Raw genomic sequence first — 22,410 nt, forward strand, 5'->3', positions numbered from 1 at the left:
TGTCAAAGTTCACATGTCTGAGTGTACCTAGAGGTCTTTCTGCATCCTCTATTCTATCCCATTGAGCTGTATGTCTATTTTTGTGCCAGTACATGCTGTTTTTTCTTACTGTAGCTTTATAATATAGGTTAAGTTCTGATATTTTAATGCCTCCTGCTTTCCTCTTGTTGCCCATGTTTACTTTTGCTATTCTTTTCAAATGAGTCGCTGCTCTATTTTTATTGGCACCTATATGTTCTTTTAAAGTGCTTAAAAGAAATACTTTTAAAGCCTCTCTTTTTTATTTGTAATTAAATAAACCTGCAAGTCATTCTTGGTATTTTTATGAATACTGTCTTTCATGGCTAAACATTTGTCCTAGCATCATTTGAAAACGTCTACCTTTTCCCTGCTCACCTGTAGGGCTGCTTCTTTCTTAAACTTGATTAATAACTACAGTATGTGATCAAAATATATGGTGCATGTTTTTTTAAACTATTACAATAAAAGACACATTGCCATTAACACCCCTCAAAATATTCCCTCCTCATTTTGAGCACACTTATCCCTTCATCCTTGTCACTTTCTGAAGCACTCCTAGAAGTCTTTTTTCATGACTGTCTTTATGAGGTCTAATGAAACATACAGTGAATGCTACTGCCAAGTGCCATCCAATAGAGAGGAAAGCATTTAAAAATGTTACAATGTATCCTCATGTTACTTACAGACTAGATCTGTTACTGTGTGACTTCCGACTCTTCCTCAAAGTCAAAATGACCATGACAAGTAAGCATTTTGAATTGATTCAGGGCACCAAGGCAGCCAGCAGAAGACAACTGCTCACAAAGGAGGACCTGTGGGACTGCTTCAGAAAGTGGCAAGAACAATGAGATAACTGTGGGAGTATTTTGTGGGAAATTAATAACATTTTTATAGTAATACATTTTTAATTTAAGCATTCACTGTACTTTTTGATCATATACAGTATATGTATTTCTGGGGATACTTTCCTGTTCCATCCTTCATTTGCAAGTTCCTATACCAGCACATAATTCAATTACTCTAGATTAATAATATCTCATAACACATAAGGCAGAGCACTCAGATTTCTTTAAAATTTTCTTAGATAACTCTAGTTCTTTGGCAACTTCAGTTTTGAAAAATTATCAGCTACTTTTTTTAATACTTGCTTCTCTGCAATTCCATACATTTTCTTTGGACTTGTAGTATATATTTCAATTTTCATGACTTTTAATTTTTATTTTTAAAATTTATTTACTTCCTTGTATTTTGTTCTCAGTGAGTTTTTCAATTACCATCTTATAATTTACTAATTTCACCTTTTTCATTCTACATATCGAATCTGTTTTTAATTAGTTCATTTTACTACATATGTTCTTTCTAATATATTATAATTTTCTTCTTAATATCAAATGGATGTTTTCAAGCCTCATCTGATTGTATTTAGTTTTTTTCTATTAGATTTTTCCTTTTAATTTTACTGTTAGGAATGCTATGCACATTATTTGAACGTATTTGTCAGACATTTCTATGGGAATAATTTGATCTCGAGTGAATGTATGTTTGAATCATGGTTGTAGTGGTAGTTTTTAGCCCTTATTAGGTCTATATTTATGCACAGGTTTCTGGATTATTTAGAGTGAAAAGGTTTCCTTTTATTGTTATTGTTTTAATTATTTCTTTTCTCCTCTTTATTCCTCCTTAACTACCACTTTGTGTATACGTTTCCCTTATCTCTTGCTCCACAGTTTGTTAGAAAGATAGGGCCTCGGACAGTAGGTCAGTAAAATTTTAAAGAAATTTCTCCTTTTAAGAATGATTGCGGGGTGAATATTTATTATAACCTGTACCTTTAAGAAGTGAGCATAACTATTTCTTCCTTTATGTGTGGATTCTTCGTGAAGGACCCTAAATATGCAGACACTGTCAGTCTGGACAACAGTCTATCAGGATTCATGGATGTGCCAAACTTGTGTCTAAGCTGTGTTGTGTCATTGTGTTTAACCTCTTTGTGTGTTTGTTCTATCACTGCTCTCTATTTTAGACTGGCACGAAATTTTTGTGCCATTTTCATAAGAAAAGTTTTACCATTTATATTTAATTTCCTACTATTATATTAAAATATCAGTTAAACTAATATTCACATATGGATATATTCTGCTAATATAGAAACCTAGATGAACCAAGATCATTATATTTTGAGGAAAAATATTTATGTATTTTTGTGACACACTAGAATTATTATAAAAACCAAGCATGTGTGAATTGTTCTATAAAAACTTAATTTTCATTATTGTTTTTATGCATTTCATCACACTCTAGAATATAGACTCTACAGGATTAAAACTGTTGCGTATGCATGCGGATTGTTCTTGTACTTTTCTATGATACTCCTGGAACCTAGCATGACACCTGCAGTTAGGCTCAAAAATATGTAATCAATGGGCATTTAGGGAGCATGCAAGCATAGCCTTGCATAATGACATCTGTCAAATAGATTTTCAGTATTTGTCAAATTAATGTGATCTTAAAGTAATGAACACAAAAAGATGCAAAGGATTCTCTAATAATATTGAAAAGTAAACTAATTCCATTACATTTTCAATAGACTTTCCTTTTTTGTTATTTGTAAAAATTTTTATTAGTACATTTCTTATCAAGCTGGTACAAAAAGTTTTCTTACTTGCCACTGAGCCATTTGAAGAATTTCCAAATGATATTGATATAATAGAAAAGGTGGATGAAATCTTGTACATTATAAATAGTAATAATTATCTGTAATTATTATTTTTCTCTAGTCTTTCCTCTGCTTTCAATTCTCTGATGATGTTTTGAGAAAATCATAGCTTTAAGAGGTTTAGAAGGTCAGTGCTGCTATTAATCTTTTTGAAAAGTAAGTGAATGGTAAATTGTAAAAATGTACTATTGTTCTATCTTTGGTTTTTAGGTGTGTACCAGAGCTTATTGAAGAATAAGAGAAAAATCCTTTTAGGAAAGTAACACAGTTGGCTTAAAAGCCTTTACTGAATCCACCTTGCTAGAATGACCAAAATGCAACTTAGTGACACCACCAAATACTGGCAAATATATGGAAAAAAGGACCCCTCATTCTTTGCTAGTGGGAATAGAAAGTGATACAGCCACTCAGATGGTTTCTTACAAAATTTAGCATGATCCAGAAATTGCATTCCTTTGTATTTACCTAAATGAATTAAAACCATAAACACACAAAAGCCAACATACAAATGTTTGCCAAAATTTAGAAATAACTAAGTTGTCCTTCAGTTCATGAATGCACAAATAAACTGGCACATCCAGACAATGGAATAGTACTCAACACCAAAACAAAATGAATTATAGAAACGTAGGAAGAAAACAGAAAAGAAGTTTAAATATATATTACAAAGTGAAAGAAGCTAACCTGGAAAGACTTTTAGATACCAAGTGTATTGCATTCTGAAAAGGCGAAGCTAGAGAGACAGTAAAAAGATTAACAGTTTCCATGGATGTCAGGTGTCTTGGGGGAAAAAAGAACCACAGGCAGAGTGCAGGGGATTTTCAGGACTATGAAACTACACTGCATTATGCTATAATGGTGGATACATGTCATTGAATATTTGTGTAAACTGAGGTACCGAGCCGGGCCCAACACACCGATCCAGCCCGTGGCCCGGCAGGAATCCACTGGACACCCCCCCCCAACCCCCTCACTCCCTCGCTCCTCTGGCCTCTTGGCTGTACTGCCACCTGGTTCCACACTACAAAGACACAGGGGACACTGGACCACCAGACCACTGTACTGGGTAAGTTGGAGTCATCATCACCTCCCATCAGAACCGGGACTATCTTCAGGGGAAGGGCAGCTGGAAACTGCAGTACAACCCTGCAGAGTTCAACCCTACAGGAAGGCAGCGAACTGAACTTGGGACTTGCAGCTAGAAATCTCCCTGAATCGCACAGGTCTGTGACTGGATTGCTGAGACTAATTGACTTATATCTGTACACTGCTACCCACGTTATCTATTGTGAGAACAGAGATATACCCTGAAAGAGGCCCTTGTTTTTCATTTTTATTTTTTATTTCCAAAATTAGTATTATTGGGGGGTTTTTGTATTTTCTTTTTCTCCTGTTATCTTTAATTTTTTTCCTATTCTCTGCAAATATTTGGTTTTCTCTCCTCTTTTTTTCCTTTCTTCTTTCTTTTCTATTTCCTTTCTCTCTCTCTTACACTCACTGTCTTGGTCTCCCACATTGTTCATCTCCCTTTTTGTTCCTGTTCTGGCCCTCATTCGGAGTTCTTCTTTATTTTCCTATTATTCTCCTTTTCCTTCTCGCCTGTGTCCTCTGGCCTCACTGCTAACCTTCCCCTGTCCTTCTACCTATCTATCCCTCCCTCCCCAACTCCTTCTAACTCCCCATCCTGAAGGGTAAAAGTGTTATATTGAAGAGTTTATTCACTATAAACATATGTTGGGCTGGTCCTAGATCTTGATTTAATTCACACAGCTAAAGGCGATAAATTAATAACTACGACAAAATGTCATTTTCTAAGATGTACTTGATGCAATGGTGTTGCTGATTGTCTCACTTGGGCTAAGGTGTTGTTATTGATCTAGTCAGTGATCCTTCCTAGTATAAGAAAAATGAGATAGCCTTAGAGTCATTAGAGACCCAAAACTTAAAGACCAGCTATATCTGGAAGACACCTCTGAGAAGCAATCATTCCATAAGGGTTCTAATTACAAGCAACAAAGATACCTACAATAAGCAATTTCAAAGTATCAACCCAGGAGTTAAACCAAGGAGAGTACCAGAAACAAAAATGATAAGACATTTACACAAGGCACAAATGCAGACTTCCACCCCACCAAGGGTAAACTCTGGGGGAGATGAGGTGGAAAAGTCCAATAACCAACCACCTGGACAACCTGAACTGATAGCACAGGAAGTATCAAAACAGATGAATGAGGCTCTAGAAAAATTCAAAGCAGAAATAATCTCCCAGATATCTTCAGAGATGAGGAGCAGAGTGAAAGATATGATTAGAGGATCTAGAACAGAAACAGATAAAAAAAAATAGATGAACTCAGAAACATGCTGGAAGCCATGAATACCAAGGATAAGACAGAAATGGAAACCATGATTGCCCAGCATAAGAAAGAAATGGAATCCATGAAACAGATTCAAACAGATATTCAGGAGATTAAAAACTCCATTGAAAGTATCCACAGCATATTAAGGGAATCTGAAGATAGAATGTCAGATATAAAAGATAGGATTGTGGTTAAAGACTATGAAAACAGATATTTCTTAGAAATAGTAAGACATCATGAGAAATCAATCAAACAGCTGCTAGATGATGCAAAGAAGAATAACATAAAACTGATAGGAGTCCATGAAAAAAAAGGAGAAAGCACAATTGACATTAAAAAACTGTTCACAGAAGTAATAGTGGAAAACTTCCCAGACAGAGGTAGAGAATTGGACATACAGATAAGTGAGGCATATAGAACTCCAACTAGCCATGATCAAAAAAATCTACATCTAGACATATAATAGTCAAGATCCCAGAAGCACAACAGAAAAACAAAATCCTACAAGCAGTTAGAGAAAAGAAACAGATCACCTACAAAGGAAAGCCCATCAGAATCGCAGCAGACTTCTCAACACAAACCCTCAAGTGAAGGACAGCCTGGAGTGAAGTATTTCAAGCCCTAAAATAAATAACTTCCAACCTAGACTGTTGTACCCTGCAAAATTGTCTTTCAAAATTGATGGGGAAATTAAATACTTCCATGACCAAGAACACCTGAGAAACTTCATGAACACCAAACCAGCACTCCAAGCAATTCTAAACAATATCCTAGAAAAAGACAATGAAGGTCACAACTCCATGAGGCCCAACAGAGGGAAACCACCAGGCAAGGTAAGACACTAAAGGGAAAGGGGGAAAAATAAGAAATATAAGAGCCAACAAAAGTAAAACATCATGACAAGGATAAATCAATATCTATCAATTATAACCCTCAATGTTAATGGCCTCAATTCACCAATGAAAAGAAATAGACTGGCAGAATGGATTAAGATGCAAAATCCAACAATATACTGTATATAAGAAACATGCCTAACTCAAGAAGAAACTCAGACTGAAAGTAAAAGAAGGGAAAACAGTTCTTCACGCCACAGGAACCCAGAGAAAAGCAGAAGTAGCAATCTTATTTGCAGACAAAGTAGATTTCAAACCAAAACTAATTAAGAGAGACAAAGATGGTCATTACATCCTTGTGAAGGGAACAAATCAAGAGGAAGAGATGACAATCCTAAATATATATGCACCAAATACAAATGCCCCCATCTGTACAAAACAAATATTAATGGACATGAAAAACCCAATAAACACTAACACAATTGTAGTGGGGGACCTCAATACCCCACTATCACAAATAGACAGATCATCTAGACAAAAAGTTAACAAGGAAATTCTAGAACTGAATCATGTTATTGAACAAATGGACTTAATAGATGTTTACAAAGTGTTCCACCCCACAAAACTGGAATACACATTCTTTTTGGCTGCACATGGGTCATTCTCCAGAAGAGACCACATACTAGCTCATAGGACATGTCTAAGTAAATGTAAAAGAACTGAAATTACCCCCTGTATATTATCAGACCATAGTGCAATAAAATTGGAGATCAATAACATAAGAAACTGCAAAACCCTCACAAACAATGGAAACTGAATAACACCCTCTTGAACAACCAATGGGTCACAGAAGAAATTAAACAGTTTCTACAAGTAAATGAAAATGCCAGTACAACATACAGGAATCTGTGGGACACAATGAAAGCAGTTCTACATGGAAAATTCATAGCAGTGAATGCCCATATTGGGAAAACAGAGAAAACTCAGATAAATAACCTAATGCAGAACCTCAAGCTCCTAGAAAAAGAAGAGCATAACAAATCCAAAGCTCATACAAGAGAGGAAATTATAAAGATCAGAGGAGAAATCAATGCAATGGAGACTAAGAGAACAATACAAAAAATCAAAGAATCAAAGAGTTGGTTTTTTGAAAGGATAAATAAAATCGATAAACCTTTAGCCAACCTTATCAAAAAAAGGAAAAAAAAAAAAGGGCACAACTATGTGCAATTAAGAATGAAAAAGGCTAAGTCACAACAAATCCAACAGATATCCAGGGGATCATCAATACCTACTTCAAGAACCAATAAAATGGAAAACACAGAAGAAGAAATGGGCAGATTCCTATATACATATGAATTGCCAAAGTTAAATGAAGAAGATATAGAAATTCTAAACACCCCAGTTACAATGAGTGAAATTGAAAATGTAATAAAAAATTTACCAACAAAGAAAACTTCAGGTCCTGATGGCTTCACTGCTGAATTCTACAAGACATTTAAAGAAGAACTACTGCCATTACTCTTTAAACTCATCAAGGAAATTGAAAGGGAAGCAAGGCTTCCAACTTCATTCCTGGAAGCAAGTGTTACTTTGATTCCAAAACCAGGGAAAGACCCAACCCAAAAAGAGAACTACAGGCCAATCTCCCTAATGAACATAGATGCAAAAATCCTCAACAAGATACTGGCAAACAGAATACAGAGGGTCATCAAGAAGATCATACACCCTGACCAAGTTGGATTCATCCCAGGGATGCAAGGATGCTTCAACATTCATAAATCAATAAATGTAATACACTATATTAACAGAGTCAAGACGAAAAACATATGTTCATCTCAATAGATGCAGAAAAGGCATTCGACAAAATCCAACACCCATTCATGAGAAAAACCCTACAGAAAATTGGAATAGAAGGTCTTTATCTCAACCTGATTAAGGCTATCTATGAAAAATCAACAGCCAACATCATACTAAATGGTCAAAAACTGCAAAATTTCACGCTAAAATCAGGAACAGCACAAGGATGCCCACTGTCACCACTCCTGTTCCATATTTTTCTGGAAACATTAGCCACAGCAATTAGAAAAGAGAAAGAAATAAATGAAATAAAGATAGGAAAGGAAGAAGTGAAACTGTCATTATTTGCCTACCATATGATACTTTAAATAGAGACCCAAAAAACTCTGCCAAAAGACTTCTAGACTTAATTGACAGATGCAGTAGAGTAGCTGGATACAAGGTCAACACTCAAAAAACAATAGCCTTCTTGTACACAAATAACAGAATCACTGACAGAGAAATTAGGGAAACAATTCCTTTCACTATAGCTTCACAAAAAATGAACTATCTAGGAATCAATCTAACAAAGGAAGCAAAAGACATCTACACTGAAAACTACAGCACTCTGAAAAAAAGAGATCAAAGAGGATACAAGAAAATGGAAAGACATCCCTCACTCCTGGGTAGGAAGAACCAACAGAGTGAAAATGGCCATACTTCCAAAACTACTATATAGATTTAATGCAATGCTGATTGAAATTCCAAAAATATACTTCACAGAACTAGAGAAAACAATACAAAAATTCATTTGGAACCATAAGTGACCTAGAATAGCTAAAGCAATTCTAATCAACAGAGATGTGACTGGGGGTACCACAATCCCTAACATGAAACTGTACTACAAAGCTACTGTGATAAAATCAGCATGGTACTGCCAAAGGAACAGACCTGAGGATCAGTGGAATAGATTAGAAGATACAGAAGTAACTCCTGACATACTCAGCCACCTCATCTTTGACAAAGGAGCCAACCACCATCATTGGAGGAAAGATAGCCTACTTAATAAATGGTGTTGGAAAAAATGGATTTCAACCTGCCAAAGATTAAAACTAAACCCATACCTATCATTATGCACTAAACTGAGATCAAAGTGGATTAAAGATCTAAATATTAAGACAGAAACACTAAACTTGCTGGAAGATAAGTTAGGTAAAACTCTTGATGACATTGGCATAGGAAAAGACTTCATGAACAAAACCTCAGTAGCACTGGAACTAGCAGAAAGAATCAATAACTGGGATATCATCTTATTAAAAAGCTTCTGCACTGCAAAATAAACCACCAACAGAGCTATGAGACAATGCACAATGTGGGAAAAAAATTTTACCAGCTGTACCTCAGGTAAATGACTACTATCTGGAATATACAAAGAACTGAAAAAAATCAGACCTCCCAAATTCAAAGACCCAATTCAAAAATGGGCATCTGAAATGAACAGATATTTCTCAGACAAAGTAAAAGCAGCAAACATATGAAAAAATGTTCAACATCACTGGTCATTGAAGAGATGCAGATGAAAACAACACTGAGATTCCACCTCACCCCAGAAAGAATGTCTGCTATCAAGAAATCAGCTAATAACAAATGCTGGAGGGGGTGTGGGGAGAAAGGAACCCTTCTCCTCTGCTGGTGGGATTGCAGACGGGTGCAACCACTGTGGAAATCAGTATGGAGATACCTCAAAGAACTAGGGCTAGAGGTCTCATTTGACCCAGCTATTCCCCTGCTGGGTATTTTCCCCAAAGAATTAAAAGAATCATACCACAGTGATATATGTGCACCCGTGTTCATAGCGGCACAATTTGTAATAGCTAAAGCTTGGAAGCAGCCCAAGTGCCCATCAACTGGAAACTGGATAAAGAAAATGTGTTTTTTTGTAAAATGGATTACTACTCAGCCGTAAAGAATGACAAGCTAGAGTCATTTATAGCTAAATGGATGCATATTGAGACCATGCTCTTAAGCGAAATAAATAGGACACACATGTGTAAATACCAAATAGTTTCTTTAGTGTGAGAAACTGATAGTGTAAACAAGGGTTAAAATGATTAAAATGAATAATTGATAATTTGAAAAAAGGAAAAATGTCCAAAGACGAAAGGGTGAAGGGAGGGGAAGGGGAAAGGGAAAGGAAAAACTATGAGAAAAGAAAAAAAAATGGAAATGAAATCTATGTAAATAGGGAAGTGTGAAGGGGGTGAAGGGTGCACAGGTAATGGGGAAAAAAAAATAAGAACCAAGATGCACCATGTACAGGTACAAACACCCAATGATAAATGTAAATGAATTGTATACCTAAAATGTACCAATAAAAGAACTTAAAAGAACTATTTGTGTAAAATCATGGAGTGAACAACAACAAGAGTGAACCCTAACATAATTTATGGGCTTTAGATGAAACTGACATATCAATGTAGGCTCATTGATTGTAATAAAATTACCACTGTGGTATGATTTTTTTTGTTTGTTTGTTTGTTTGGTACTGGGGATCAAACTCGGGTCCTTGCGCTTGCAAGGCAGGTGGCGGAACCACTGAGCTAAATCCCTGGCCCATGATATTGGGGGAAACTGAATATATGGGCTCAGGAGATATATGAGAAATATCTGTATCTTTCACTCAATTTTTCTATGAAAATGAAACTCTTAAACTCTATTTTAATAGAAATAGTTACTTCACATAAAGCATGGTTTTTAAGCAGTTTTTAAAATGATGATTAGTTTAGTTAGTTTGCTCATGAGTATCCAGTAATTCCTTTGGAAGTGCTTACCTTTAAACATGTATCTTTAAATAAATTCTCCCTGTACAATGCCAGGTATTTTATTTTCCCATTCTGCACATATTTAACATGGTAATTAATTCAGCCTGGTACTATTCTGGCTGTCATTCAAAGCCTCATACATGTTTGTTAATTTGTCGCTAGTTCCTTATGCAACATCTTGGCTATTTAATAAGCAGTTACAAAGTCAAGAGAGTCCTGCCCCAGCATTAGTCTTAATTGAATATGTACTACATAATAGAATTAGCTTCAGAACAAACCATCAATGGCAGATGATCCTTCAGCTATGAGTAAAGCTTTGGTGTGAGTGACTGTTTAAATATGATAAAATGATGACGGCAAAGGGCCTTGAAATATAATTATAGCAGGGCTCTAAGGACATCCCAGACCAAAATGGTGAAAGACAACTCTAGAGTCACCTGCTACCATGTATTTGCCAGTCATTTCACCATGAAAATATTTTTAGATAAATATTTCTATCATCTTCCCCCATTTTCATAGAAAATCTTTGAAATTTCATCTGTAAGAACACTTAGGAATATAGTAAATTACTGAAACTGATTCCAAAAAAGTAGTATGTTTTTTGTCATGTTTGATGATTCCAAAATGCAGTATGTTTTTCATCTCATTTGTGATCAAATCTATGATTATTACCAAACACTTGTTAGTGTTGAGGTAGTTGATATTTTCTTTACAGTGCAAATATTTCTCAAGTGGCTCCATGGAAATATTTTTAAACATTCACATTATGGTTCCAAAGTGGAGCACTTTGGTGTAGGTATTTTTGTGAATTAAATGACATTGTGTAAAACATTATAGCAGATCTTTTAAAGCAGGTTGACAGGATGACAGTACAGTTACTCATAATTCAGACTACCACAATATAGAATATAATGAGCCATAATGCTGTTATTTTTCACTTTAGAATTTTAATGTTGTGTTTTGTACAGTTCTTAAAATACCATGCATAAAACATGGTGGCTGAAACAATAGTGAGTTGTGTATTCATAATGTCATTAGGACCGATAGTCTAATAACGATGAGCAACAATGGCAATTTTTTCTCAGACTCTTTGGGAAACTGGCATCAGGAAGAAATGCTGCATGAAGGATTTGGCAGTGTAAAAGCATTCTGGCTCTAAGTGTAGGTAAAATAGTAAGGTCCTTTCTGCTGCTAGGCACCTCTATAAATGCAGTATCAGATTGTACGTTGAGACCATCGCATCTTCAGTGATAGGGTGTTTCTCTGCCCACCAGAAAAGAAAGCATTTCTCTGATAAGGAAATGACTCCTAAGTAAATGTAAAAGAAGGAAAGAGTCTGGGAAGAAAATTGACTGTGCGAGATCTTATAGGAGAGTTTAAACATCGCTCTCTAATACCTTGGATTTCTTTCTTTCCAATGTGGTATAACATAACTTCATATTATAATTACTGGCAGATGAAGTAATACATTTTCTTTGCAAATATTAATAAAATCAGTATAAGAATTTGAATAGGAAAGATGCTACATTGCATATTTAATGATGTACATGTGGCAATGGATAAGCATGGATAAATTAATCTCTCATAATGAACCACTGTTGAAAGAACAATTCTGTCAAGTAATGCCATTTACTCTCCTTATTAACATACAGAGTGCTTCTGTTGGATCACTTAGCATGGTGAGCTTATTAGGAAAACTCCATTGGTTCCAGCGAAGAACTCATTTGACCTTTCTAAATGAAAATAGCATGATGCTAAAAATAATTGGCGGAAGGACCAACTCTACACAGAGAATGGTCTTTTACAATCAACTACCATATTGTGAAAACATTTCCTTTTTATATTTGGAATTCAAAATATTTTTCATTGAACAAAATGAAAATGGTATTTACATTAAATGTAAATAGCACCTTCTTTCCTGCAGTGAATTTTTCTCACAAATGGATACTTACTTCCATCTCAGTCTCCAGAAATCCCTTGATTACACCAAAATAGCAAGTATTTATTTGTAAAAAATCAGAAAATTGAAAGTAAGTTCTATTTTAAAATTTTGAACTTTAGATACATTTAGAATCTTGAATAAAGTTCAATTATGATGTGGTATTCAGTTGCATATTTAGAAAGCGCTAAAGACTTATAGATGTAACTTTTTATTAACACCAAAGTAGAAACTAATGTACAAGAACAGGAAAAATGAACTGTGGTCTGCATAGTCACAAATTCTTAATACTTTATCTTAAAATAATGAAATATTAAACTTGCCCTTTAAAGATTGAGGAAATCTATAATGAATAATTTTTAAATAATACTTGTATTTTTTTCAAATGTGTATTTTGCAAACCTAGTGTTAGTTCAGATGAAAAAAATAGAATGTAGTAAATGTTTAAATCTAAAATGTAAAATTATAATGTGATTCTTTTGAGACATGGCTGATGTACATTCACACTTGAAAAGTCAGTTTCTATTTAAATCAGAATTACTGTGTAAATAATGATTAATTTAAAATGCAAATGTTAAACCTCTTCTCATCCTAGAACAGAATGAAATGGTTTTGATTTTTATTAATCAAATAAGCTAGAAGTCATAGTTTTCCAGGAAAAATATTCAGAAAAAATGCAACCATGCTTGAGGTTTGTTTAGTGTTACCTAAAATTAAAGCCTAATTTCCTATAACTGTTGAAAATAGTATTTAAATATCAGGCACTCTCCATTGTACTGTATCATGAATACTCAATGTTTTGTACTTCATTATGCCTAATATATTTGTTCATATTTTAAACTCAACCAAAATTTTCTGGTAAGAAGTTTATGACTATACAGTATCTGTATGATACAGTATATTTGCTTATATATGCAAAAGGAAAATAAATAGACAATTCAGGAAACATGCATGGTAATATTTTTAGTTTAGTATATAAGTGTACAAAAATAAATTTCTTTTATTGTGACTAATTATTATAAAGTAACTGAGCTTGTGAGACTGTCAAAAACTGAATTGTGTACAAAATCTTAACTCTCACTCAAACACATGATAAAAATGTCAGCCTTAAAATGAAAACATACACAACTTCTTAGGTTGTGGAGTTTTTCTGCTCAAATACATATAATTGCTAAGAAATTAGTCTTTATATAGAAAGATGACTATCATAAGCTTTCTCCTATGTATAGAAACTAAAACAAAAACCATAACCTGGAAATAGATCAGGAGACTAGGAAGGGACTCAGGGAGGGAGGAGAGAGAGAAAAGATGGAGAAAATAGAAGATTAACAGGACATAATTGACACATAATATATATTTGTATATTGCTGTGAATCCTGTCAATTTGTATAGTTAATATGTATTAATAATTATAAAAATAAATTTTAACATGCATTTCACATGGGATACCTAGAATAATATTAAATTTCATGTAAGTTCTTAAAGAATGAAGGATATAGGATTGGAAAAAATTAATCAATGGGGGCCTTCAGCGATTATGAGAGATTTTAAGGTTTTGAGTTGGAAGAACTAGGCATAGATTGAAGAGAGCAGAGACTGTGAGAAGTTGAAAGAGCCATCCGTATTTTACAACAGTCACTGCCACCACAACCTTTGCACCATGGCCTTAGAAGGAGGCAACTTTGTCTGGCCTCATCAGTAAAGTAACTCCAAACACTTCAGTTAATAGTCAGAAAACAAACAGCACTAACAGAGGCTGTGATGATTTCTTCAACTATTTCTTGATTCTTTTCACTGTATCATGACTTAAAATTGAAGCGATCAATTAAATAGTTCAATTAAATGAATAATTATTCAGTGTAAGCCATAGAAAAGGGAATTTTAATGTAGGAATTCTTTAGAGAGATTACGCAGCCTGGTTACAGATGAGAAAACAGGAAGAGAGGTGGCATAGACGTTAAGTGAATTGCTGAAGGCTTTGAAGTTATTGGAGCATCAGACCAGACATATATCCTGCTTCCTTAATCTCCTTATCAAGGTTTATCCCCTTTTTAATTTTAACATAATCAAGTGATGTTTGTTATTCTGTAAAAATATTAAGAAAATGATTATGTAAATATAGTTTATGTTATCGCATTTGACTGATATTAACCAATTCAATTGTTAGAGACATGTATTAATCTCTTACCGTAGTTATTCTAGGATAAAAAGCAATTGTCTACGTTTGTTTAGACATTCAATAAGTCAGTTCATTTAACTCAATATGATAATTAATATTAATTATATAATAATTTATACTATTGATTCCATTATGTATAGTAGTGATATTTATATGAAATTCTCCCTGGACATTTATATAGGTTAAGGTGATCTGAATGACTTGATGAGTACTGTATGTCCACTGTTAAGTTATATTTTTGGCTGACAATTACTAAAGGCCTGCTCGTAATCAAATGTGTCACACCAAAAAGTTCCCTTCATCTAGTGCCAAAGATATTATGGGGCAACCCCCTTGATTATTCATGAATACATAACAAACATTCAAAAGTAATAAAACTTCTCAATGCAATGAAGTAATATATATCTAGAGACAAGGACAATATGTAGAAAGGATAAAATGGTATGATTAAAACAAATTTATAATGATTTATACACCAATCTTCTTAAATAATGTAAATGTTAAGGTTATTAAGGGAGTTCTTATCATGGAAAAATTAAAAACATGTCAATAGAATTTCTAATTTAGCAAGAAGAAAGAAGAGAATATACAAAATATTTAATGAAATGACACCAAATCAAATTTGGTCTACAACTTTGTCCAAATTTTGGATTTTTCCAACAGAAATTTAATAATCTGTGTCATTTTATCTACCAACTGAAGCTAACAATCTATATAAAATTTACCTTTTAGCATAGTAATAATCATTTTGTTTCTCATAGATCTTTTGTATGAAAGATGACATTGTATAATAAACATTAAAATTGTTGAATATTTAAAAATGCAAATGATTTTCATATCTCTCCATTAATATAGGAACTGTATCAACAAATATATTTCAAAATATTGAAAAAAATCTTAAGAGAGGAAATTTAAATATGCAGTCCAGGGCTGGGGATGTAGCTCAGAGGCACAGTGCCTGCCTGACAAGGCCAAGGTCCTGAGTTCGTTCCCCAGTACCAAATAAGAAAAAAAAGGAAAGAAAAAAAAAATGGTCCTAAGACACATGCAAAAAAAATTGATAAATTTCTTTGCATACATCTATTCTGCCTTCGTCCCCAAAATTTAGAGGAAACTTCTTAGGGATTGTTAATGTAGTTTTCTTACGTTGATATATCATCTTTTAATTCAAGCTTATGATTTTCATTATAATTTTAGAGGAAAGACTAAAAATTAATTTTGAAAGTATCTAATCGATAAAGGAAAAAATGCACTGCAAAATCAGTAATGAATGTTATTTCAGACAAACACACCAATCTGTTGGGAAATATAGTAAATATATACATAATTAAATATTACCAGTAATGCTGAAAGTAGATGTATATGGACAAGAATATTAAAAATTTATTTTCAGATATTTATTTTATTAGCACATGTTTACAATTCATGCAGTTTACAATCATCATGGGAGCGGTTACATGTACATATAACAGCTTGTTTCTTTTTTTCCCCTTCCCTGACCCTCACCCCTCCCCCACCAGTTCCCTTATTCACTTTTTCCTACTTGTTGATATTATATCTTAGCTCAAAAATGCAATAATTGAAAATAGTTGATAATGGTGACATTTTAAATTTACCCTATACAAAGTAATGTATGTACTTATGTGGGAAGACTGATAATCAGTTCTTAATGAGTAGTATCTGATTAAAGGGAAAATGTTATTAAGGGTTTTAAGAATTGGATTTGAAAACTGTATTGAAATATTAATCAGAATCGATTGGTCATTAATGGTGGGATACTCTAGTTGACTCTGTAAACAAATTACCACTAAAATAATAAAAGTTAATAAATGAGAATTTAAATAGTTCGGAAATGTTGTTAGTATTTTATGGATTAATTGATTTATTTCAATAGAAAATCATTGGAAAAGCTCATATTTTTACTTTTTTATCTTCTGACGTCTGTTGTTACATGTCAAAATTCCTTGGAATTTTGGCCCTTAGATGAGAGGGGATCTTAAAATCCTTCTATTCTTTTTTTTTTTTTTTTTTTTTTTTTGGTATGGGGAATCAAGCTCAGGTCCTTGGGCTTGCGCAACAGATGGCAAAACCACTGAGCTAAATCCCCGGCCCTTTCTAACTATTCTTTTGCCAAGCATTCTTGATCATTTTTCCGGATCAGTAGTAGAGTTCAACATATGTTCATCGGGTAACATCTATAGTGTAGTACACCCCTGTAGTACTCTGCAGTTTAAAAGTCACTCATTGAAATTCATTTTGTCTAGCTGTGAAATGATAAACTTATTTGTTTTTAGCATTAATGAAATGAGTGAAACTTTATTTTAAGTTCTTCTCTTTCACTTTCTATATAGCTTATGTTTTAGTGATTATGAAGTCCTATTAAATTATTAGAAGTGATTCATGTCTTCATTATTAAGTATTTGCTACCAATAACTAGTATGTCTAAATACAATTTTAAGGTAAAATTCATTCCTCCATCTTGATCTTTACCAAACCCCAAATTAATTCTTGTTTTTATATTATATGAACATACTAATACATGTATGATTTCTCAATAAGAGATGGATCTTTCTTGCTGTTTAATACCTGAATAAGTGCATGCAATTTTGAACAAGAGATACATTAGCTCATGAAACAAGGAATCCAGAGTTAGACTGTCTGTCATTGGCTTAGGCATTTCAGGGTGGGACTGCATTCAAGGCAAGCATGATAAAAACAGAAGAGGGTCAACATAACAAACTGGAGTCAACCATGCTGTGTTCTTTGTGATGTGTACATTTCTTGAGTATAGTGACCTTTGGTAACTAAACAGAACTGGAGTTCTATTAACAAGGAAAATGAGGAAACTGTATGAGCAGCACTAAAGATTATTTTTTATTTGAATTGTGTATTGTTAAAAACAGACATAGAAATAAATAAGTTGTATTATACTGTGTACAAATTCAGGTCATTTTTTGTTTCTGTGAATCTTCTTAATATTATATCAATAATGTTATTATATTAGTTAATTTTTTTTTATTTTTACTACCTAGAAAATACATTCAATAAGACATGCAATATATAGATTTCCAGAATGCCATTTTGGCCGGTAGAAAGAAAAATGAACACTATAATTCCAAAGCATTTATGTAAAACTTGACCTTTACCATAGCTAATTAGATAGAAAATATGTCTTTGAATTCTCTTAACCCTAAAGATGATATTTGACACATTCTTAGGATTATCTATGCAGTATTTTATCTGGTGCTACTTTGTATATATCACCCCATGATACATTTTCTTCACCATTTGTTTTTCTCTGTAACTCCATTCTGTGTACCTATAAAAATAAATGTAATTTAGAACATGTAGGAGAGTTTTTATGATTACATTTTTATATGAGTAATTTCTCCTTTTTTTCACTATTTAATATACTTGATATTTGGAGAGAAGTACCATATATTTAAATAAATAGCTAAACATAGTTACTCGCAGTTTCTTAAAATTCATGGTAAACAACTAGTCAACTAGTATAGATTTATGTATGCATAAACATATGTGTTTTCTTTGTGATATATGCTTTTATTTGTGTGTCTTCTAATATACAAATACATGTAGCTAAGTAGAATATTATACAGAAGCAAGGAGATACAACACAAAAACAACACAAAGCTATATTCATTTATCTTAGTAATATAATATTAAGAAAGAAAACATAAATTCAGTAATATGACATCCTCCTGATATTATTTTCATAAAGTTAAATAAATTGAAAATGAAAAATTCAGACTTTTAAGTACATGTCTACATGTTTAATATACTTATGTAGAGATCAAAATTGTGATAATATCTCATGGGCAGAGTTGAGGGAGGTTTGAAGAAGGGCACTGAGATTGAATATAGGTTATTTTCAAATTCTTGCATTTTTGTAAGTATTTCCAAGCTTCTAGATGCCTGTTAGATTGTTAAAAATACCTAAGTACATGAATGAGAGGCATAACAAGAGTGCAGTGTGTGTCATCAACATAAGATTATCACTAAGTTCACAAAATGTACGTAAGTTTATATTATTATTATATAAAGCAATAACAATATGTGGGCCTAATGCTTACATAATTTGGGTTTACATTAACAATAGCATGGAGTGTTTATTCATGCTTTGTATAGAAATTTACTTTCATGCAACTTTCTATACATTCATATTAATTACAAGATTATAGAAATATAGAACAGTGAATGCAATACTGTACTTTCCATAATATCCCAAGTCCAATATTTTTACATATTGAGTTACTTTATTGGTTGTGTGCTTAATATTATGCTTACTATCTACTATGTGTCAAATATTTTTTTCTTAAATTGTTGACTTTTTATACTATTGGAAATTACTTATCTCATCTTTCTGTCATACTAGATCAATGTGTTCATTGCTGAGTTGTGTTTCCTGAAAAAGCTAAGAATGAATATATATATTTGACAGAATTATATACTACTATCTATATGTTTACCTTGCATGGGGGAATTACTGAGAGTTCTTCACTTTTCAGTTTGTGTATAAATTTTAATTGATAGAATTATTTCCTCTTCCTTTAATAGTTATGACAAAAATAAACATGCTTCTAACATTTATTCCTTAAAAGGACAGTGACTTTTATGAAAACTAACTGAATTCATGAATAAAATTTTCTAATAGTCTAAGTTTCTATCTACAAAAGGCATAATAAACTGAGTGAACTGGCACAACCCAATTACTCAACAAACTAGGAGACTAAGGCAGGAGGATCACAAGTTTATGTCTACCCAGAGCAAATTAGCCTGAACCTATTTCAAAATTTAAAAATTTAAAAGATGGACAGGAGTTGTAATTCAGTATGAAGGCCCTGAGTACAGTCATTCATTATATAATACATTAGAATAAAAATGATAATATAATAAAATATATTTTAAAATAAAAATAATTTTATTAAAATAAAATGGTCACAAAAATGAATACTTTAATAAGTACTCAATTATATAGCAAATATGAATATAACATCATTATCACTCATGTAAAGTATTTTAGGGTAGTTGATAATTGTGATCTATGAAATAAATGCAACTTTTATGCAACCCAATCTTAACAAAAATGAAAATGCTTGTTATATTTCCTAGATAATAAATACACTTTGTGTATATCTATCTAGAACTGTACTTCAAACAACTATTCAGAGCCAAGCATGATGGTGCACATGTGTAATCCCAACACACCAGGAGGGTAGGTAGGAGCCCAGCATGAGCAATTTAGCAAGAACCTGTCTCAAAATAAAAAATAAAGGAAGGCTGGAGTTGTCACTCAGTGTAGACTCCCTGGGTTCATCACCCAGTATAAGATAAAAATATGTATTCAGAATGAATCATCCACATTTTTATCACAAATAAATTTAAACAAACATCTTTACAGAATTAAAGTATATGGTTAAATTTTAGCCACATTAAACAAATTAGTTTGGATTAAGTTATAATAGTAAGAATAATGTGATATTTATATTTGAATTTATGGTAGAAAACCATAAAATAGAATAGTGGTATTTATAATTATCATTTTTCTGAAAATATAACAAGTGTAGGACTAAAAATGAGTTTCAAGGTTTATATGAACAGATGTTTCATTTTATATTTCATCACAAGATTTCCATCACAAAATTTTCCCAAATGCTTAATATGATGCATGCTCACTAGGCAAATATTGAACGACCAGGTATTTGCTACTAAGTTTTAGAATTAAATGTGTTTCTTGTATGCAGCATATTGTTGGATCTTGCTTCTTGACCAATTCTGCCAGTCTATTTCTTTTGATTGGTGAATTGAGACCATTAACATTGATGGTTATAAATCATACATATTGATTTATCATTGTCATGAGTTTTTCTGTTTGTTAAATTCTCCCCCTTTGCATTTAATTTATTGTTGCACCCAATGAATTCATTCTGCTGGGCTTCCTGGGGTTGTGATTCTCATTGTCTTTTCCTAGGATATTGTCTAAGATTTTTTGGAGTGCTGGTTTGGTATTCATGAAGTTCCTAAGGTTTTCTTAGTCATGAAAGTATCTTATTTCTCCATCAATTTTGAAAGATAATTTTGCAGGGTACATCAATCTGGGTTGGACACACTTTTCTTTTAGGGCTTGAAATACATCACTCCAAGCTCTTCTTGCCTTGAGGGTTTGCATTGAGAAGTCTGCTGTGATTCTGATGGGCTTTCCTTTGTGTGATTTGTTTCTTTTCACTAACTGTTTGTAGAACCTTGTTCTTCTGTTGGGTTTCTGGGTTCTTAAAACTTATATGCCTGTGTGTAGATTTTTTTTTGATCAAGGCTACTTGGAGTCCTATATGCCTCACTTATCTGTATGTCAAGTTCTTTTCCCTGCTTGGGAAGTTTTCTGCCATCACTCTGTGAACAGTTTTTTAGGTCATCTGCACTCTCTCCTGTTTCTTCATTGACTCCAATCAGTCTTATGTCATTCTTTGCACTGTCTAGCAGCTGCTGGATTGATTTCTCGTGGTCCCTTACAATTTTAAAGCAATTTTTCTTTTCCTGGTCACTAATTGAAATCTTATCTTCTAGATCTGAAATTCTGTCCTAACATTGGCTCATTCTGCTGTGTAGACTTTCAGTGGAGTTTTTAATCTCCTGAAAATCTGTTTGCATCTGTTTTATGGATTCCATTTGTTTCTTATGTTGGGATTCCATCGTGTTCCTGAGCTCCTCTCTAGATTTATTAATCATTGCTTGCACTATGAGCACAGTTTCTGCTGTTATCTGAGTAATTATTTCTGATTTCATTTTGTCCAGATCCTCTTTTTTTGCCAGTTCAGGGAGTCCAGGTGGTTGAGTATCAGAGTGTTCCATCTCGTTTCCCTTTGGGGTTGCTTTAGATGATCTGGAAGTCTGGTTTTGAGACTTGTTTACATGTATACCCATTTTGATGGGGGGGGCGGTGTGCTGCTGGCACCCATGTGGCTCACCTCCTGTGTGCTGGTGGGGGTGGTGTGCCAACCCAGAAGCCTCCTCTTGTGTGCTGGGAGCAGCTCACCTCCTGTGTGTATGGAGTACATGTCTTTAATCTGTTGAGAAGGTTCTGTTCTACTTCTAGTCTCCTGATAGCTTTTACCATGAACAGCTATAGAATTTAGTCCAATACTTTTTCTCCAATTAATGACCGGTTCATATGGCTTTTTCCTTTCCTCTGTTAAAATGATGACTTTTGGGGGTGGATCTTCCAATGCTGAACCAGCACTGCCATTCCTATAATAAAACCACTTTCTACATACTGCCAGATCTGACTTCTAATAGTTTGTTTTGTTAAACAAATTTTTATCTACGTTCATACATTTTTCTTCTATTATCTTTATCCAGTTATAGTATTAACACAGTTGATTTCCTAAAATGAGGGGAGAAGTGTTCCTTCTTTTTTCTGCTTTGTTTGATATAATTTATCAATTAAAATGTATATTAGCCTGCTGTTATATAGATAGGTTTTCAAGCTAGAAATATACTTTCTTTAATAGGTGCTATTCAAATTTTACATTTCCTCCAGAGTTAGTTTCATTAATTTGTCTTCCAAGGTACTTCGTAGAAGTTGTCAAATTTATTTGAAAAAAGATTTTTGAAATATGCTTTCTATATCCTTTTAAATTCTGTAAAATCTGTGGTAATGTCTCCTAGATCTTGGTATTGTAATTTTTAAAATGTATAATTGATATTGTGTAATAGGAAGAAAAGTTCTAAAGGAGCAGGTGAAGTGGG

General features: G+C 33.2%; 1 protein-coding gene across 8 annotated transcripts in view; it reads left to right on the forward strand.

Moving 5' to 3' along the window:
• The window catches only part of Dmd (dystrophin), a 2,486,572-nt gene that overhangs the window by 377,107 nt on the left and 2,087,055 nt on the right, over positions 1–22,410 (forward strand). The window lies entirely within an intron of this gene.

Source organism: Heterocephalus glaber, unplaced genomic scaffold (assembly GCF_053883595.1).
Source record: "Heterocephalus glaber isolate CG9 unplaced genomic scaffold, H.glaber_assembly_v1.0 deba00001547, whole genome shotgun sequence".
Lineage (NCBI taxonomy): Eukaryota > Metazoa > Chordata > Mammalia > Rodentia > Bathyergidae > Heterocephalus > Heterocephalus glaber.